Source organism: Chlorocebus sabaeus, chromosome 3 (genome assembly GCF_047675955.1).
Source record: "Chlorocebus sabaeus isolate Y175 chromosome 3, mChlSab1.0.hap1, whole genome shotgun sequence".
Taxonomy (NCBI): Eukaryota; Metazoa; Chordata; class Mammalia; order Primates; family Cercopithecidae; genus Chlorocebus; species Chlorocebus sabaeus.
Genome location: NC_132906.1, coordinates 86748051 through 86767666, shown reverse-complemented (window position 1 = coordinate 86767666; position 19616 = coordinate 86748051).

Here is a 19616-nt window from a genome sequence, read left to right as displayed (position 1 = left end):
TCATTTTTGTACATCATTGATTTTGTATCTTGAAACTTTGCTGAAGTTGTTTATCAGATCCAGGAGCTTTGGGGCAGAACCTATGGGATTTTCTAGGCATAAAATCATATTTTCTGTGAAGAGAGGTAGTTGACTTATTTTCTTCCTATTTGGATGTCTTTTATTTCTTTCTCTTCCTTGATTTCTCTGGCTAAGACTTCCAGTGCTATGTTGAATAGGAGTAGTGAGAATGGGCATACTCATCTTGTTGTTCCAGTTCTCAAGAGGAATACTTCCAGCTTTTCCCAGTTAAATATGGTACTGTCTGTGGGTTTGTAATAAATGGCTCTCATTATTTTGAGGTATGTTCCTTCCATGCCCAGTTTTAACATGAAGGGACATTGAATTTTATCAAAACCCTTTCTGTATCTCTTGAGATGATCATGTGGTTTTTGTTTTTAGTTCTATTTATGAGGTGAATCATATTAATTGATTTGCATATGCTGAACCACCCTTGCATCCCAGGGATAAAGCCTACTTGATCATGGTGGATTCACTTTATAATGTGATATCTAATTGATTTTGTCGAGGATTTTTGCATCTCTGTTCATCAGGGATATTGGTCTAAAGTTTTCATTTTTGTTGTGTCTCTGCCAGTTTTGATATCAGAAGAATTCTGGCTTCATAGAATGAGTTAGAATGGATTCCCTCCACCTGAATTTTTTGGAATAGTTTCAGTAGGATTGGTAACAGTTATTCTTCATATGTCTTGTAGAATTTTACTGTGAATTCATCTGGTCCAGGGCTTTTTCTGGTTGGCAGGCTTTTTATTACTGATTCAGTTTTGGAACTCGCTTTTGGTCTGTTCTGGGTTCATTTTCTTCTTGTTTCAATCTTAAGAGGTTGTATGTTTCCAGGAATTTATTCATTTCTTCTAAGCTTTCAAGTTTGTGTGCACAGAGGTGTTCCTAATATTCTCTGAGAGATTTTGTATTTCTGTGGGGTTGGTGGTAATTTCAGCTTTGTCATTTCTGATTGTATTTATTTGGACCTTCTCTCCTTTTCTTTCCTTATTAATCTAGCTAGTGATCTATCAATCTTATTTATTCTTCCAAAGAACCAACTTTTGGTTTCTTGATCTTTTTAATTTTTTTCTCTCTCAATTTTATTCAGTTTAGCTCTGATTTGGGTTATTTATTTTCTTCTGCTAGATTTGGGGTTGGATTGCTCTTGTTTTTCTAGTTCCTCTAGGTGTGATGTTAGGTTGTTAATTTGATCTCTTTCTTGCCTTTCTTTCTTTCTTTCTTTCTTTCTTTCTTTCTTTCTTTCTTTTCTTTTCTTTTCTTTTCTTTTCTTTTCTTTTCTTTTCTTTTCTTTTCTTTTCTTTCTTTCTTTCTTTCCTTCCTTTCTTTCAGACAGGGTCTCACTCTGTCACTCAGACTGGCATGCAGTGGCATGATCACAGCTCACTTCAGCCTCAACTGAGACCAAGCATCTTTCCAACTTTTTTAGGTGGGTGGTCAGTGTCACACTTAGTTTTAAACTAAACATATTCCAAACTGATAGAAGACGTTTTGCCTCGAGCTGGCTTCTCCTCCAATGTTCCCTATCTAACCAAGAAGCTAATCTCCACTCCCACCAGAAACCACTTGCTAAATCCTCCTGATTTTACTTCCTACACATTTTTCAAGTCCTCCTGCTTATTGCTACTACTACTGCGAGTCTCCTGGTGCAAGCCATACTCATCTCTTCACCAGATAACTTTATAATTACTCGGTGCTCCACTCGGGAACAAGAATGGCTTTTTTAAAGAATTAAATATGATCTACAAGCGACTTCATACTTTTAGCTCTGTTTAAAACTCCAGAGTTAGGATCAACTTTATCTCTACCCTCCATACACTACTCTTACCCTAGTTATAGGCATTACCCTCTATTTGCACTGATCTTTCTACTTTTCCAATGCCACAAGACTTGTCCCTATCTCAGGACATTTGTATTTGCTATTCTGCTTACATATCACTTTTTCGTATACCCCTATCTGGTCTCGTAGACTACGTTAGGCATACCTTTACAATCACATGGCATGTTTTATGCGTGTGTATATCTCTATTTACATTGCATGATTATTTCATGGACCAAAATCCAGTCCATTGTTCCACGGCCATAGCTAAGACCTACACTTCCCTAACACACAGTGATTTCATAAAAAGTTTAACATATGAATATATCAATTCATAGATGATATGAATTACTTTTTTATTACAGAAACTGGGAAGGGTCAGTTGTAGATACAGCTAAATAAAAAATGTCAAACTATGCTGTCAGTAATATGAGATTTTCTTGTATAAAACTGCAAAGTTATGCCTCCTGATGAAATTATAAAATAAATCACTGAAAAATAATACATGCAATTTAAAGAAATACATTCAACATCTTTGAAAGAGTGCATGGATTAGACCAAAATTAAAATGCTAAAGTGTAAATTCTGGTACAAAAAGTTAAAAGAAAATTAAAATACTCAAAAATAAAAATATTTAAAAAGAAAATAAGATTGATAATTTAAATATTAAACTACAAAATTAAGAAAATAAGCAAAACTATAAAGAGAAAATTTGAAATCAGAAAAATATAGTCAAGGTAATAAAAAAATCAATCAAATTATGCAAAGAAAAATTAATACTAAAGTATATTAAAACATGTTTGAACTGGAAGCATTAAAAATAAATAGGCTGAAAGAATTACAATGATGTTTGTAAATTTACAGGAGCATAAAATGAATACAGATACAGGTAAATAAAAAAAAGTGTGGAAATGTTGTTATATAAATTAAAATTCAAAAGAAAGAGTTACAAATTGCTACAAAATATACTATAACAATAAACAGCCAGTACATTTTTTATAATAAAGAAAATAAATTCTTAATATTGAAGAAAAGGCATAGCCAAAAGCAAAAACAACAACAACAACAACAACAAAAAAACAAAAAAACAGAATCTTCTGAGATGAAACATTTTCCAGAGCACAGAGAGCAGGATGAGGCCCTTAGAGGTAGAGAGCGAAGGGTGAGGGAAGGAGAGCAGTTCATCAATGTCTGGGACAACTCACATCAGGCAGTTCAAACTCTCACCACCAGCTGTCCTTTCCAGGTTCACCCGGAAACACCGCTGTAGTAGTCTATTAAAATTTTAGTAACATTTTGCATAGAGTATGTTTTTAAAGAGTATTGAAGAAACTGAAGATTGAGTCTACACTTGAATCTAAGTATTTCAATGAGTCTTATCTGTTCACAATTTTCACCCATCACTCATTGACTTTAAAATAAATGACATAGGACTATATACATATGAATATATAGAGTACAATATATATTTATATATAAATATAGGTCCATATATACACACTATATTTATATGAGTATATATAGTATATATTTTTATAAGACTCTCTATCTTATATATAAATACATATTTGTCCCTAATCACAAAGCACATTTGCATATAACACAGATGAAATCAGAAAATAGTATCTGCAGTTCGGACTTCTTTGATATTCTCTGAGAAAAATAAAAACACCTTGAAAATAAGATGAGAAGTACTAGGGAGTACTAATTTCAACCTCTATAAGCAAAATATTATTTAAATCATGCATTAATTCATTTTATTCACTTAAAAATATTTTCCAATTACATAACTTCTGGGCATAGCACAAGCATTGAATATATATGGCCAAGAAGCAACTGAAATCCTCTACTTTCAGAAGCCTGCATTTCTTGTAGAAGGTATATATTAAGAAGTATCTGATTTCATCCTACATGGTAACTATAATTATGAAGGAAGCACAACACACCTCAGGTGAATATCACAGGTAGACTCAACCTCATTTAAGGGACTATTTTGCCACGCCAAAAAGTGACTTTTGATCTAAAGCCCACAGCATGAAACAGATTGCCTAGGCAAGCATGCCAAGGGTACAGAAGTAGGAGTGTCTTAAACAGAAGAAACAGCATATGGAAGTCGTTTTCCAAATTTAATATGTATCAGAAACACCTGGAGGGCTTGTGAAAGTGTGGACTGCTCGGATCTGCCCGCAGGGTGTCTGATTCAGAAGTCTAGGATGGGACTCCAAAGTTTGCTTTTCTAATAAATGCCCAGATGATGTTGATGCTGCTGTTCTAGGGCCCTTCTTTGAAAAACATTACCATATAGTATAGTTTTGACATGAGAGAGCACCAGTCAAGTGAGGGACGAAAACAAGCCAGCATTCTTAAAAGGTGAAAGAAAATGCGAAGCAATCTCAAGGTGCAGTTTTTAGGTAGATCAAGACCACGCCATGAAGCATCTCTTAAGCTTTCATTAAAGATCTTTATCTATGGGCATTGAAGAGACATCAAAGGTTTTAAGCAGGAAGGAACAATTTGAGGTGTTAAAAAAAATCTCGTTCTATCTATGAATGTGGGTAGAGAAGGGTTGGATAAGCATACAGGGCTGAAAATACCAGAAAGAGCATGGTAGTTGTGATGGTCTGTGGTGCTTAAGGGAATAAAAAAGGCACACACAAGAAATAGGAGTTTGACAGGTTACTTGGCATTAAAAACAGACAAAACAACTAACAAACAAGGCGGATCATTTATTTTAATGAGACCAAATATAGTGTACTGATTTAAAAAGAAATAATTCTGTATTTTAAGGGTCTCTTGGATAAGGAAACAGAGGAAGGGGAGACTTCTGATTCCATAAAATAAAGAAGTAGGTTACCATGAAAATCTTCCTACAAATAGCTAAACACTCTGGATTAAATCCAGCTTTTTAAAATAATCCTAGCACTAAAATTGGCAGCAAAATCTGCAGGGGCTATAAGTGAAGAGGAAGCTAACAATCAGGAAATGGAGAGGTTGGCAATTGCTCAACTGAGCCCTAAGGTGATGAGAGGCTTGGGAAATATCAGACATCTCTGCCCCATAGATTGGGAGGAAATGAAACTCATGAATGGGATGAAAGCCCTGATCTTTGGCAATGCTAAAATCTCAGTGACAAGATAACTTAGGCTGCCCAAAACATGAAGTTGAGAGGTAGTATGACTATGAGCCTACTTATGTCAATACTTGGGGGTTGACGGTAAGGGTATTTTTCCAAAAAAGTTGAGTTCTCATGCTGGCACCTTGCTTTCTATTAAGTTGATTTTATATTACTGAAGAGCTGTTTAATGATCAGGCCCATATGAATATGCATCAGCCCCTAGACAATGACAGTCTAGTATAAGCAACAGATACAAACTCAAGGCCAATTTGGAGAATACTTCAAATACTGCATAGAAATAAGTAAAGGAAAAAGGAAATCATATCTAACAAAAAGAAATAATCCACCATACTGAAAAGGAGCAGGCATAACAAAAAGCAGGTTAATCTCCACAAAACTTGAGACAAGAGAAAAACTAAAAACCTCTAATAAAATCAATATTCTTAAAAAGATGACATGATAGGAAAAGAAGTATTAGAAAAGAAAAAAATAGGCATTAAAGAGAGTGACACATACCTGAAAAGGGATCAAATATATCTTTTGAAATAACAAAGAGTTATTAAAATTGAATTCTTAATGAATTACTTAAACAGCAGATTAGATATTGTTAAAAAGAGGAACAGGGAATTAAATGATATATGTGATGATATTACCTAGTGTTACCATCAAAGATGTGTTGCAAATAATAATGAAAAAAATGTTGTCCTAGCAATATTAATATCATAAAAATATACTTTAAGAAGTAAATAAATGCAACTTCTCTTTAGGAATAGGGAAAGTTAATGAATAATAATATTAGAAAGAAGTATAACAAGTATATGTAAGATGTAATATCCTAAACCTGTGGCACATACTGTTATAAGACCAAAGTATATGAAACAAAATTCACAAATGTATTCCCCAAAACCAACTAATGCACAACATAATTAGGAATTTTAACATCTTCTATTTATAATAACCCTTTTTCAAAATGTTTTAAAACAAGTGATCCATACGGATATGGAAAGAATTAAAGAATATAAAAATATAATTAGCAAGGTGAAAGAGAGATTGTTACATCACATATAAAAACATGAATATAATTTTAAAGTGCAGATAAGTAATTTCAATCACGAACAAAGGACAAAAAAAAAGTCTCAACAAATACAAAGACAGATGATATATCACGCACACACCATAGAATTCTGAATTCGTATTCACCAAAAGTATACTTTGGAAAATGCAAAATATATATTTAAATAATTCATGTGTTATAAAACAAGTAACAGAACATATAAAAGACATAATACTGATTAAGGATGATACTGATAAATGGTATCTCAAAACGTGGAGGCTGCAACTGTGGCAGTACTTTGGAGGACATTTTCCATTTTAAAATTCATTTTCACAAAAAGGCTGAGAAATGCATGATAAATATTTAGTTCAGAGAGTTAGATAAATAACAAAAGAGTAAGCACAAAAAATATTTGAGGAGGAACATAATCAATATATGTCTACAGAAAATATTTTTTAACCTGATTCTTTAACAAACAAGTACTGTTGATAAAACTCTGCCATGGTGAATCAAGAAAATGTAAAGAATATAAACCTGCAAACACTAGAAATTAAAATAATGTAAAACAATAAATTCAATGGCTTAAAAATCAAAATTATCTAAATAGCTTTACAATCTACATAGAATAGACATTTTCCAAAAGTAAAAGTTATTAAAACTGACTCAAAATGAAATGTCAGCCTTAATAAACTACTTGTAAAAGTTAAAGCTGTAGATTAATTTCTCTAGTTTCAAATCTGTTTTAGAAAGTTCTATAAAGCCCTCAAAGAAGTTATCTCGAAATTATACAAATTGCCCCAAAAGACTTAACAGAGGCCAGAGGACTGAGAAAGAGCTTCCAAACTCATTTTATAAGGCTGCCATAGCTGTGATAGCAAAAACAGGCAAAGATAGCCTGAAAAAGGAAAATTATAGATAAATCAAAGTTAAGATTAGAAATGCAAAAATGTGAGGTATAATATTGGTATCACAGCACTCTCACCAAAATTATGAAAGTGAATAATACACCCAAGAACAAACTAGGTTTAACCTATAATGGCCATAATGGTATAATTAGCATTAGATAAACTATATGTTAAATTCTTACCATACTAACAGATTAGAAAAGAAAAGGTGATGTGATCATTTCAATAGATGCAAAAAAAAAAAAAAAAAAAAAAAAAAAATTAACAACCAATAAATCTAACTGAACCAAAGCAACCAGAAATTGAGAAGAGAAGATAATTCCCTTCATTTGATAGAAAACAACTATCAAACAAACTATCCAAAATAATATATAATGGTACAATTTTAGAAGCAGTTCAATTAAATTATGAAACAGGCAAAAGTTATCACTCTTACTATGTGTGCACAGCATTTTATTGGAGGTCTTGCACCATGGAACAACATATAAGTAAGAAAAAAGAAATAATAATTAGAAGGAAAAACTCAAACAGCAAAACTCATTTAAAAAAACATGAAAAATGTGATTCTATAATAGAATATTTGAGAGCATGAGATGATACAAAAATTAATAGCATTATTATCACTGAGTAAACATGTCAATATGTAATAAAAATGAAGATACTGTCAAATTCTGCTGCATACCAGGAAGGGGGAAAATAATCTAACGAATATATTTTTGTTGTTACTGGTTTGTTTTTCATTTTGAGACAGAGTCTCACTCTGTCGCCCAGGCTGGAATGCAGTGATGTGATTGTGGCTCACTGCAACATCAGCCTCCTGGGTTCTGGTGATCCTCCCACCTCAATCTCCCAAGTCACTAGGTCTACCGGTGCCACCACACCCAGCTATTATTGCTTGCTTGCTTGATTGATTGATTGTATCTTTTGTAGAGATGAGGTTTCTCCATGTTGCCCAGGTTGGTCTCAAACTCCTGGGCTCCAATGATCTGACTGCTTTGGCCTCCCAAAGTGCTGGGATTTCAAGTATAAACCACAGCACCTAGCCTATGCTAGCTCTTAATAAAGTCAATTACAATAATTTGTCAAAGAACTTAAAAGTAGGACATATACTTTTAAAAACATATGTTTCTCAGAAATAGAAGGATATTATTCAACATATACTTTTCTCAAATCATAATAACTCCATGCAATTCCAATAACATTTCCACCAGTTTGTTTCTAATGAAACTGAAGAAAAAATGCTATAAGCTTCATATGGAGGAAGAAAAGCCCAAGAATGGTCAAAACAAATAGGAAGAACTAAATTTGTTATTTACTATTTAGGTAAATTCATTACGAAGCTACAGTAATGGGATGCAGAGGTTGCAGTGAGCCAAGAGTGCTCCACTACACTCCAGCCTGGCGACAGAGCGAGACTCCATTTAAAAAAAAAAAAAAAGAAAAAGTGTGTTATTGGTGTCATGGTGGACAGTATATGTGTCCTGAAGGAATTAACCATGAAGCATATGTACATGTAAAATTTTCTAAATGTATTGTAACTTTTTATGACAGGTGAAATTGCAAAGCAGCATGAAAAAATACGTTCTTACTGTGTAGCCTACACAAATATCATCTGTAAGGCCTCAAAAGGAAAAAAACAAACTAAAAGCTAGATAATTTTTTTTATATTGAAATAAACATGTCCTAAATTGAAAGATATCCACATCGGGGAGATGATATTTTCAAAATACATAACTGAAGAAATGATTAGCATACTGAGTATATAAATAATTAAAATCCTAATTATGTACAAGTTGAAAAAATAAAAATTATCAAATCATATAAACAAGTTATTCATAGATTTCAAGACAAATGAATCAAAAAGAAAATATGAAAGATTATTGCTTGTACAAATAAACAGATGAGATTAGTGAAATATGCACAAATTGGATAACTCCAAGTATTAACAACATGGAGGAACCATCATACTCTCTTATTACTCATATGCACAAGGATGTATGTCCTCAGATGCTTATAGCTGCATTATTTGCCATCAAAATAGAGTAGAAAGTTCTCTAATATTAGGAGGATAAATAAAGATGTTCTACTGAACAATGGAATGATAATCAGTAGTTTAAGTGCATTCGCTAGATATACATTTTATAGTCTTTATTTTGAATGAGCAAGTCAAATGATCCATATAATAAGATATAGTTTACGCAATATCAAAAAAAGTAGCAAAGAAATGATACTATTATTTTTGTATATCTCTATCGTCTACCTGTGTATCTACCTATTTGTGAACCATCTGTAGAAATTTCTATATCTAGACATAGCTATAGGTATGTTAAAAAGTCTAAAGTAATCTTGGATTATGATATAAAATAAGAGATACCATTGGGCCAGGGAGAAAGATCCTGTTTTAGGCAGTATTAAGTGCTGTATTTAAGGGAAAGAAAGAGAAAGTAAAAATCACAAAATATTAACACGTATTTGCTATTATTTTTATACTTTTTACTATGTTTGAAATATTTTATAGTTAAAATGTTCTTCAATCTACCTTTAAGAAACAGGAAAATGTGTATTTTGGAAAATACTGAAGTATTGGCACCTTCTCAAAAAGCAGGGACACTTTTCTTACTCCGAATTCTACATAAATCCCCACTAAGAGTACATGTTTAATAAAAGCCATATTTATGACACCACACAGAGGAAAGGAGAGCTTCTGGAAACAAAGTGATGTATTACTGCTACAAAGTCTTAGCCACATTGCCATAGTAGAATTTAGATGCCACTGTAAAACATCTCTTAGGGTGCAGGCAGTGGCTCTCACCTGTAATCCTAGAACTTTGGGAGGCCGAGGCAGGTGGATCACTTGTGGATCACTGGTGGTCTGGAGTTTGAGACCAGCCTGACCAACATGGTGAAACCACATATCTATTAAAAATACAAAAATTAGCCAGCCATGGTGGCGGGTGCCTATTATTTCAGCTACTCGGGTGGTTGAAGTCGGAGAATTGCTGGAACCCAGGAGGCAGAGGTTGCAGTGAACTGAGATCGTGCCGTTGCCTGGGTCAACAATAGTGAGACTCCGTCTCAGAGGAAAATACACATACACACATACGTACATACACACACACAAGTCTTGTAGTCTTTGGGTATATATGGGATTGCTGGGTCAAATGGTGTTTCCGGTTCTAAATCTGTGAAGAATCACCACACTGTCTTCTGCAATGGTTGGACTAATTTACATCTCCACCAACAGTGTAAAAGCATTCTTATGTATCCACAACCTTGTCAGCATCTGTTGTTTCTTGACTTTTTAATAATCGCCATTCTGACTGGATAAAGAAAATGTGGTACACATACCCGAAGGAATACTATGCAGGCATAAAAAGGAACGAGATCATGTCATTGCAGGGACATGGATAAAGCTGGAAGCCATTATCCTCAGCAGACTAATGCAGGAACAGAAAACCAAACACCCCATGTTCTCACTTTTAAGTGGCAGCTGAACAATGAGGACACAGGGACACAGGGAGGAGGACAACACACACCAGGGCCTGTCAGGGCTACAAGGGGAGCATTAGGGAAAAGAGCTAATGCATGCTGGGCTTAATACCTAGGTTGATAGGTGCAGCAAACCACCATGGCACACATTTACCTGTGTAACAAACCTGCACATCCTGCACATGTACCCTGGAACTTAAAATAGGAAACAAAAATACATCTGAAAGTACTTAAATGTCCATGGTTAGGTAACATACAAACAGGGTTGAAACCCAATTATTTAATTACAAGTTAATTTCTGAAAATGTGCCCAGTTGGTTAGAAGTAAGGCACAAGGCTTGTCTTGTTGCATTAAGTCTATTCAGGAGAAAAATCCTTGTTATGAGTGTGGTCCATGGATAAAAAGCATCAGCACCAACTGGGAGCTTGTTAAAAATGCTTCCAACTCTGAAGAGTTGGGGGTTGTTAGAGAGCGCTTTCCCAGGAAGTCTGACACCTGTGTCTTTAGTCTGGTGACCACGCTAATTGCTTTTAACTGGCCGACGGGTGCCTGGTATTTAGCCCCCAAATTCTAAGGAAAAATAGGACAGAATGGCAAGTGAAAGGGATCTGTTGGTGCTCGCCGCTTGGCGATAGTCGATGTCCCACTGCTGGGTGATAGGTGAAAGTCTCACTGCATGTTGAAAGGTGAAGGTCCCATCTGGGTCGCCAAAATGTGTCCTGAATTGGTGGGTTCTTGGTCTCACTGACTTCAAGAATGAAGCTGCGGGCCCTCGCGGTGAGCGTTACAGTTCTTAAAGATGGTGTGTCTGGAGTTTGTTCCTTCTGATGCTTGGATGTGTTCAGAGTTTCTTCCTTCTGGTGGGTTCGTGGTCTCACTGACTTCAGGAGTGAAGCTGCAGACCTTTGCAGTGAGTGTTATACTGTATTAAGAAGAAAGAGGAAGAGATGGTGAGAAGCAGTAGTGAAGTTCACATCCAAGGGTCAGAGAACCACCAAAACACTGAGTTTAATCCTAAAATTACATGTTCTCTTCTCTCCACAATTCATCACATCAGCCCAGCTCTAGAATAATAAGGGGTTATAGGTAAAACAATAAGGCAAAGATGCTAATTAAGAAAGAGATTTTAGGGTAGCCTAAAGACAAAAGGGGATACAAGAATAAGTGCACAAGAGAAAACAGGCACTTCTAGCCCCAAGAAGATGTAAATTCTTCATTACTAGTCACCTAACTGTAATGTGTCAACATATGCAAGGCAAAATAAATAAACTAAATACTGAAAAGAGAAATAGAGACAAATCCGCAATTACAGTTAGACTTCAACATCCATCTTTCAGTAGCGTTACAATAAAAATTTGATAAGCAAATTAAATTTAACAGTGTTGAATTGAGCAAAGAATGATTTGCAAATTGGGGAGAATCCTGTCCAAATAGGTTCAGAATGACTCCGTGCTGCCATGAGGTCAGGAAGGATTTAAAAACAGAGAAAGGACACTGCAGAAAACAGAAGTGAGATACAGAAATGGCTGGATTGGTTATAGCTTGGTGTTTGTCTTACTTGAGCATGCCTTGGAGAGTTGGTCATGTGAAGGGAAAATATCTTGGGCCTCCAAAATCACTAAGCTATAGGGAAAAGTCAAGCTGGGAACTGCTTAGGGCAAAGCTGCCTTCCATTATGTTCAAAGTCATCCCTCTGCTCACTGAGATAAATGCATATCTGATTGCCTCCTTTGGAAAGGCTAATGAGAAACTCAAAAGAATGTAACCATTAGTTTCTCACCTACCTGTGACCTGGAAGCCCACCACCGGCACCCTCTCCCGCACTTAGAGTTGTCCTGCTTTTGCTTCAAGTTGTCTTGCCTTTCAGGACGTGAACCAATGTTCATTTTGAGAGAAGACAACATGCTAGCAGCTCTCACTCTCAGTGCCTCCTTAGCCTCAGCGTCCACTCTGGTGGCGTTTGAGGAGCCCTTCAGCCCGCCACTGCACTGTGGGAGCCCCTCTCTGGAATGGCCCAGGCCAGAGCTGGCTCCCTCTGCTTGCAGGGAGGTGTGAAGGGGGAGGTGCGGGTGGGAACTGGGGCTGCCCATGGTGCTCACAGGCCAGCGCGAGTTCCAGGTGGGTGCAGGCTTGGCGGGCCCCACACTCGGAGCGGCCGACCAGTACTGCCAGCCCCAGGCAGTGAGGGGCTTAGCACTTGGGCCAGCAGCTACGGGGGGGGGGGGGGGGTGGGCCAGGTCACCCAGCACTGCTGGCCTGCCCACATTACATTCCAATTCTTGCTGGGCCTCAGCCACCTCCCCATGGGGCAGAGCTCGGGACCTGCAGCCTGCCATGCGTGAGCCCCGCCTCCCACCGTAGGCTCCCACACTGCCCGAGCCACCCCGATGGGCGCTGCCCCCTGCTCCGGTGGTGCCTGGTCATCCCATGGACTGTCCAAGGGCTGAGGAGTGCGGGCAGGTGGCACGGGACTGAGGGGCAGCTCTGCCTGCAGCTGGGGCGCAGCATCCACTAGGCAAAGCCAACTGGGTTCCTGAGTCAGGTGGGGACTTGGAGAACTTTTATGTCTAGCTGGAGGATTGTATATGCACCAATCAGTACTCTGTGTCTAGCTCAGGGTTTGTGGATGCACCAATCAGCACTCTGTATCTAGCTAATCTGGTGGGGACTCGGAGAACTTTTATGTCTAGCTGGAGGACTGTAAATACAGCAATCTGCACTGTGTCTAGCTCAAGGTTTGTAAAGGCACCAGACAGCACTCCACATCTAGCTCAAGGTTTGTAAAGGCACCAATCAGTACCCTGTATCTAGCTAATCTAGTGGGGACTTGGAAAACTTTTCCGTCTAGCACTCTGTGTCTAGCTAAACTATTGTAAATGCACCAATCAGCACTCTGTATCTAGCTAAAGGTTTGTAAAGGCACCAATCAGCACCATCGAAACAGACCAATCAACTCTTTGTAAAATGGACCAATCAGCTCTCTGTAAAATGGACCAATCAGTAGGATGCGGGTGGGGGTGGGTCAGATAAGGGAATAAAAGCAGGCTGCCCAAGTCAGCAGTGGCAACCCGGTTCCCCTTCCACACTGTGGACACTTTGTTCTTTCGGTCTTTGCAATAAATCTTGCTGCTGCTCAGTTTTTGGGTCCACACTGCCTTTATGAGCTGTAACACTCACTGCAATGGTCTGCAGCTTCACTCCTGAGGCCAGCGAGACCACGAACTCACCAGAAGGAAGAAACTCCGAACACGTCCGAACATCAGAAGGAACAAACTCCAGACATACCGTCTTTAAGAACTGTAACACTCACTGCGAGGGTCCGCAGCTTCATCCTTGAAGTCAGTGAGACCAAGAACGCACCAATTCCGGACACAATTTTACATATGTTGTTGGATGTCTCATGTCTCCCTAAAATGTACAAAACCAGACTGTGCTCTGACCACCTTGGGCACCTGTCGTCAGGACTTCCTGAGGCTGTTTCATGGGTGTACATCCTCAGCCTTGGAAAAATAAACTTTCTAAATTGAGACCCATCTCAAATCTGGGGGGTTCATAGTCACCAGTGAGTGGGTAAAGTGTGGCTATTGCGATTGGCTCAAACTTGACTATTTGTTACAAAAATAAGTTACAGTCTGTTTGCACATCTAGTTAAGTTACAGATCACTACATACAGAGAAACCTTTAGACCGAACTAAAATACATAAGGAGGCAGCTTTAGGCTAACCTTAACTTCATAGTTCATAGATTAAACAGGTAGAAAATCAGTACAAATATAGGAGACCCAAATAGCACCATCTAATTGAACTTACACACATTCATTCCACCACCTATTCATGATAGAAACTCTCAGCAAACTAGGAATAGAGATAAACTTCCCAAGTCAATAAAGAACATTAACAAAAACCCTATAGTTAGTGTAACTGTCCAATGGGTTCTTCCTGCCCACTGCACAAATAAAGACCACAACACTGAAGTAAAGAAAAGTTTAATTGATGTTAGGATGGCTACACCAAGGATCAGAGAGAGTTATTACTTAAATCAATCTTATCGAAAGCTCCTAGGTTAGGAGTTTTTCAAAGGCAGGTTAAGGGAAGTAGGGGGAGTAGCTATGAAATGGGTGCTTGTTGCTGATTGGTTAGGGTGGAGTCGAAATCATCATAGGGAGTCAAAACTGTCCGGCTGAGCTGAATTGCTTTGGGGTGGGGTCACAAGAGTGGGGTTGGTGGGTCCAGGTGGAGCCATGGGGGTTAGACATATGAAAAACCTGAAAACATATCTCAAAAGGCTCATCTACAAAGTTAAGTTGCATATCTTGTGGTCAGTCTACACCTTAGCAGAATTCAAGTTTGTCTTCTCTTGCTAGCCTGATGGCCTTTCATTAGCTTTACAAAGCTGATTGAGTTTTGTAGAAGGGCTATTATCACTTAAATTGTAAACTAAATATCTCCCAAAGTTGGCTTAGCCTACGCCCAGGAACAATTAAGGGAAAGGCAAGATGTGGCAGTGGGAGGCATAGACCAGGCCTCTTTCACTGTCATAATTTTCTAATTGTTATAATTTTTGCAAGGGTGTTTTTATTAGCAGCTTACTTAATGATAGGAAACTGGACACTTTCTCTCTAAGTATGGAAACAAGATGAGAATGCTCCCCTCACCACTCATTGCATGCAGTACTGCAAGTCTTAACTAATGCAGTAAGATAAGAGAAAGGAACATTTAGGTAAATTGAGAAAGAAGAAACAAAACTCTATTGCAGATGCCATGATTGTCTATGGAGAAAATCCCAAACAGGGAAATGAAATGAAATGAAATGAAATGAAATGAAATGAAATAAAATAAAATGCACACTTGAACCTAATAAGTAATTATAGTAGGGTCACCATATACAAGATTGATATGCAAAAATTAATTGCCTTCCTATATACCAGAAATGAAAAATAGATATTTGACATTAAAAACACAATACCTTTTATAATAGTGCTGAAAATAGAAACACTTAGGGATAAATCTAAGAAAGAAAATACTATCTATATGCAGAAACACTGATAAAATAAATCAAGAAAGTTATAAATAAATGGAGAGATGTTACATGTTCTCAGATAGGGGTACTTTGAATAGACCATAATTTTTAAAGCAGTATTAGGTTCACAGCAAAATTAAACAGAAGATACAGAGATTTCCCAGATACCTACCACCCCTGCACATGAGTAGCCTTCTCCACAATCAACATCCTCCACCAAAGTGATACATTTGTTATAATTGATAAACCTACACTGATCCATCATTTTCACCAAAGGTCCACAGTGTCCATTAGGACTCACTCTTGGTGCTCTCCATTCTGTCTTGACAGATGTATAATGTCAGCTGTTCACCACTATAGTATTATACTGAGTAGTTTCACTGCCCTAAAAATCCTCTGAACTCCACCTATTCACCCCTATTAGTGTTCTCCACTAACCCCTTATAATTACTAATTTTTATACTGCCTCCATTGTTTTGCCTATTAGAGAATGTAATGAAGTTGAAATAATACAGTATGTAGACTTTCAGATTGGCTTCTATCACTTAATAATATATATTTAAGCTTCCTCCAGATCTTTTCATCGCTGGACAGCTCATTTCTTTAACCATTAAATGATATTTCATTGTCTGGATCTACCACAGTATACTTCTCCATTTACATATTGAAGTACATCTTAATTACTTCCCAGGTTTGGTAATTATGAATACAGTTGCTATAAGAAATTGAATATAGGCTTTTGTGTCTACATAGTTTTCAGCTCTTTTCGGTAACTAACAAGGAACACAATTGCTGGATCCTATGTAAGACTGTTTAGTTCAGTAAGAAACTGTCAAATTGTCTTCCAAATTCACTCTACCATTTTGCATTCCCACCAAAAATGAATGAAAGTTTCTGTTGCTCTATATTCTCTCCAGCATTTGGCATTGTAGGTGTTCTGGATTTTGGCCATCCTAATGAGTGTGCAGTGGCATCTCACTGTTATTTTAATTTGTACTTCCCTGATAACATATATTGGGGAGGATCTTTGCATACATTCATTTGCCATCGGCATGTCTTCTTTGATAAGATTTGTCAGCAATTTTTAAATTGGGCTGTGTGTTTTCTTTTTGAATTTTGAGAGATTTTTGTATGTTTTGGGTAACTCCTTTACTAGATATATCTTTCTCAAATGTTTTCTCCCATTCTGTGGCTTGCCTGTTTATTCTCTTGATAGTATCTTTCTCAGAGAATAAAACATTTTTAAATTAAGTTTGGCTATCATTTTTTTTCTTTCAGTCATTTTGCCTTTGATGTTGTATCTCAAAAGTAGTTGCAAAGCCCAATGTCATCTATGTTTTCTGATATGTTATATTCTAGTGGTTTTACACTTTTGCATTTAAGTATACAACACATTTTGCATTAGTTTTCGTGAAGGGTGTAAAGTCTGTGCCTAGCTGCTGTTGCTCCATCACGATGGCTCAACTATGGCAAGATCAACTTCCCAAAGCCCTAGCTCCTAATACCATCACTTTAGGGGTACAGAGAGCATTATGTACATTTTGTTGGGGACACAAACAGCTTAAAGCCCTCTTATTTAGAAAAGCATTTGTTCACCACGTATCCAAAAGTTAACCATGTATCCTGCAACCTTACTACAATCACTTCTTAATTGTATTAATATTTTTGTCAATTATTTCAGATTTTCTGTACAGAAATGTCTTCTGTGAACAAAGAAAGTTTCTTTTTTCTTAAAAATATGTATACTTTTTAATTTTTCTTTTATTGTCTTATTGCATTATTTAGGCTTTGACTACAGTTTTGCAAAACAGTAGTGATTTGTTGTACTGGATGTGGTAGTGCACACCTGTTATCCCAGCTCTTCTGCTGGGGGCTCTTAGATGGGAGGATAGCTTGAGCCTAGGAGTTTAAAGATCAGTCTAAGAAACATAGTGAGACTCTCCTCAAAACAAGCAAACAAACACCAATGCAGTGGTGAGCTGGGACATCTTTGCCATGTTTCTGATCTTGGTGGGAAAGTTTTGGGTTTCCCACTGTTGAGTATGATGATAGCTGTAAATTTGTATAGACATTCTTTATAAAGTTGAGGAAATTCTCCTCTATTCCTAGTTTACTTATGGTTTTAATCATTAAAGAGTGTTATATTTTGTCAAGTAGTTTTTCTACATCTATTTAAATGATCATACGATTGTCTTCAATTCCTGTTGATGTGATGGATTATATTCATTGATTTTTTAATGTTGAACAGTCCTTGCAAACCTGGGATAAATTCCATTGGGTGTAGTGCATAATTATTTTCAAACATTGTTTGATTTGATTTGCTCCTATTTTCTTGGGACTTTTTCATGAATATTCATGAGAGTTTATTTCACATTTTTGGTCCTACCTTTGTCTGGTTTTGGTTTTAGGATAATGCTGACATCATATAAATAGTTAGAAAGGATTCTTTCCACTTCTATTGTCTGAAAGTGATTGCAGAAAATTGGGGCATGTTGTTTAGTAGAAATAATTAGCAAACCGATCTAAGCTTAGAGTCTTTTGTTTTAAAAGGTTATTAATACTGATTCAATTTCTTTAATATATCTAGGACTTTTCACTGTCTATTTTTGCTTTTGTGAGAGTTGGAAAATTAGGTCTTTGAATGAATTGGTCTATTTCATCTAGTTTGTCAAATTAGTGGGCACAGGCTTGTTCATATTACTTTATTGTCCTTTTAATATCTATGGGATCTGTAGTGATGTCTCCTTTTTTATTTCTTATATCAGAAATTTGAGTCCTCTCTTTTTTTTCTTAGTGAGTCTGCCTTGAGACTTTTCAACTTCATTGATATTGTTGAAGAGCAAATTTTTAGTTTTGTTGATTTTCTATATTGAGTTTCTCTTCTAAATTTTACTGATTTCTGTCATAATTTTTATTATATCATTTTCTCTGCCTACTTTTGATTTAAGTTGCTCCTCCTTTTCAAGTTGTCCAATAAAGAAGCATAGATTATTGATCTTTTGTTTTACAAATATATGCATTCAATGTTATGTATTTCTCTTAAGCACTGATTTTTCTGCTTCTCACATTTTTGGAGGTGATATTTTAAATTTTGTGTAAAGAAAAAAATTGAAAAAAAAATTTCTCCAGAAATTTCTTCTTTAACCTCTGTGTTACTTAGAAGGAATGATTCAATATTAAGATGTCAATTCTTTTATAATTTATCTATAAATACATTACAATTCCAATAAAAATTTTATCATTATACTCTGTAGATATCCTCAAACTGATTCTATTGTTTATATGGAGAAATAAAAGACCTAAAATACCCATCATGAGGCCAGGCACAGTGGCTCATGCCTGTAATCCCAGAACTTTGGGAGGCCAAGGCAGGGGGATCACCTGAGGTCAGAAGTTTGAGACCAGTCTGGCCAACATGGAGAAACCCCCTCTCTACTAAAAATACAAAATTAGCTGGGCATGGTGGCACATGCCTATAATCCCAGATACTTGGGAGACTGAGGCAGGAGAATCGCTTGAACCCGGGAGGTGGACGTTGCAGTGAGCCGAGATCGTGCCATTGCACTCCAGCCTAGACATCAAAAGCAAAACTCCATTAAAAAAAAATACCCATCATGACAGCGAAAGACAAGAACAAATTTGAAGGGTTTATACTGCCTGACTTCAGGATTTACTATCAAGCCACAGAATCAAGACAATCTGACATTGGCAAAAGAACAGACAAATAGATAAATAAAACAGAATTGAAATCCTAATAAAAGACCCAAACAAATGTAATCAGCTGGTATTTGACAAAAGTATGAAGGATATTCAACAGAAAAATATATAGCATTTTTAATAAATGGTACTACAGCAATTAGATGACTGTGTGTAAAAAGAAGAAAAGAAAATACCCTAGACCTAGATCTTACAAGTTTCACAAAAATTAAATTGAGAAATAAAAATAAAATCCTATGCACCACAATCAATGGAATGGATACCCCCGCCCTGCCCCGCCTTGGCCAAAGGGACTTCAGAGAAACCTTGACAACTGAATTCTCAGCCATGACAGTTTGCGGGGATCAGATACACCTGGTTATACCCTCCGCCCTCACTAACCACCATTAGACTTTCGTCCCTAAGGGCTAAACAGATACCAGCCCTTTTGAAAGA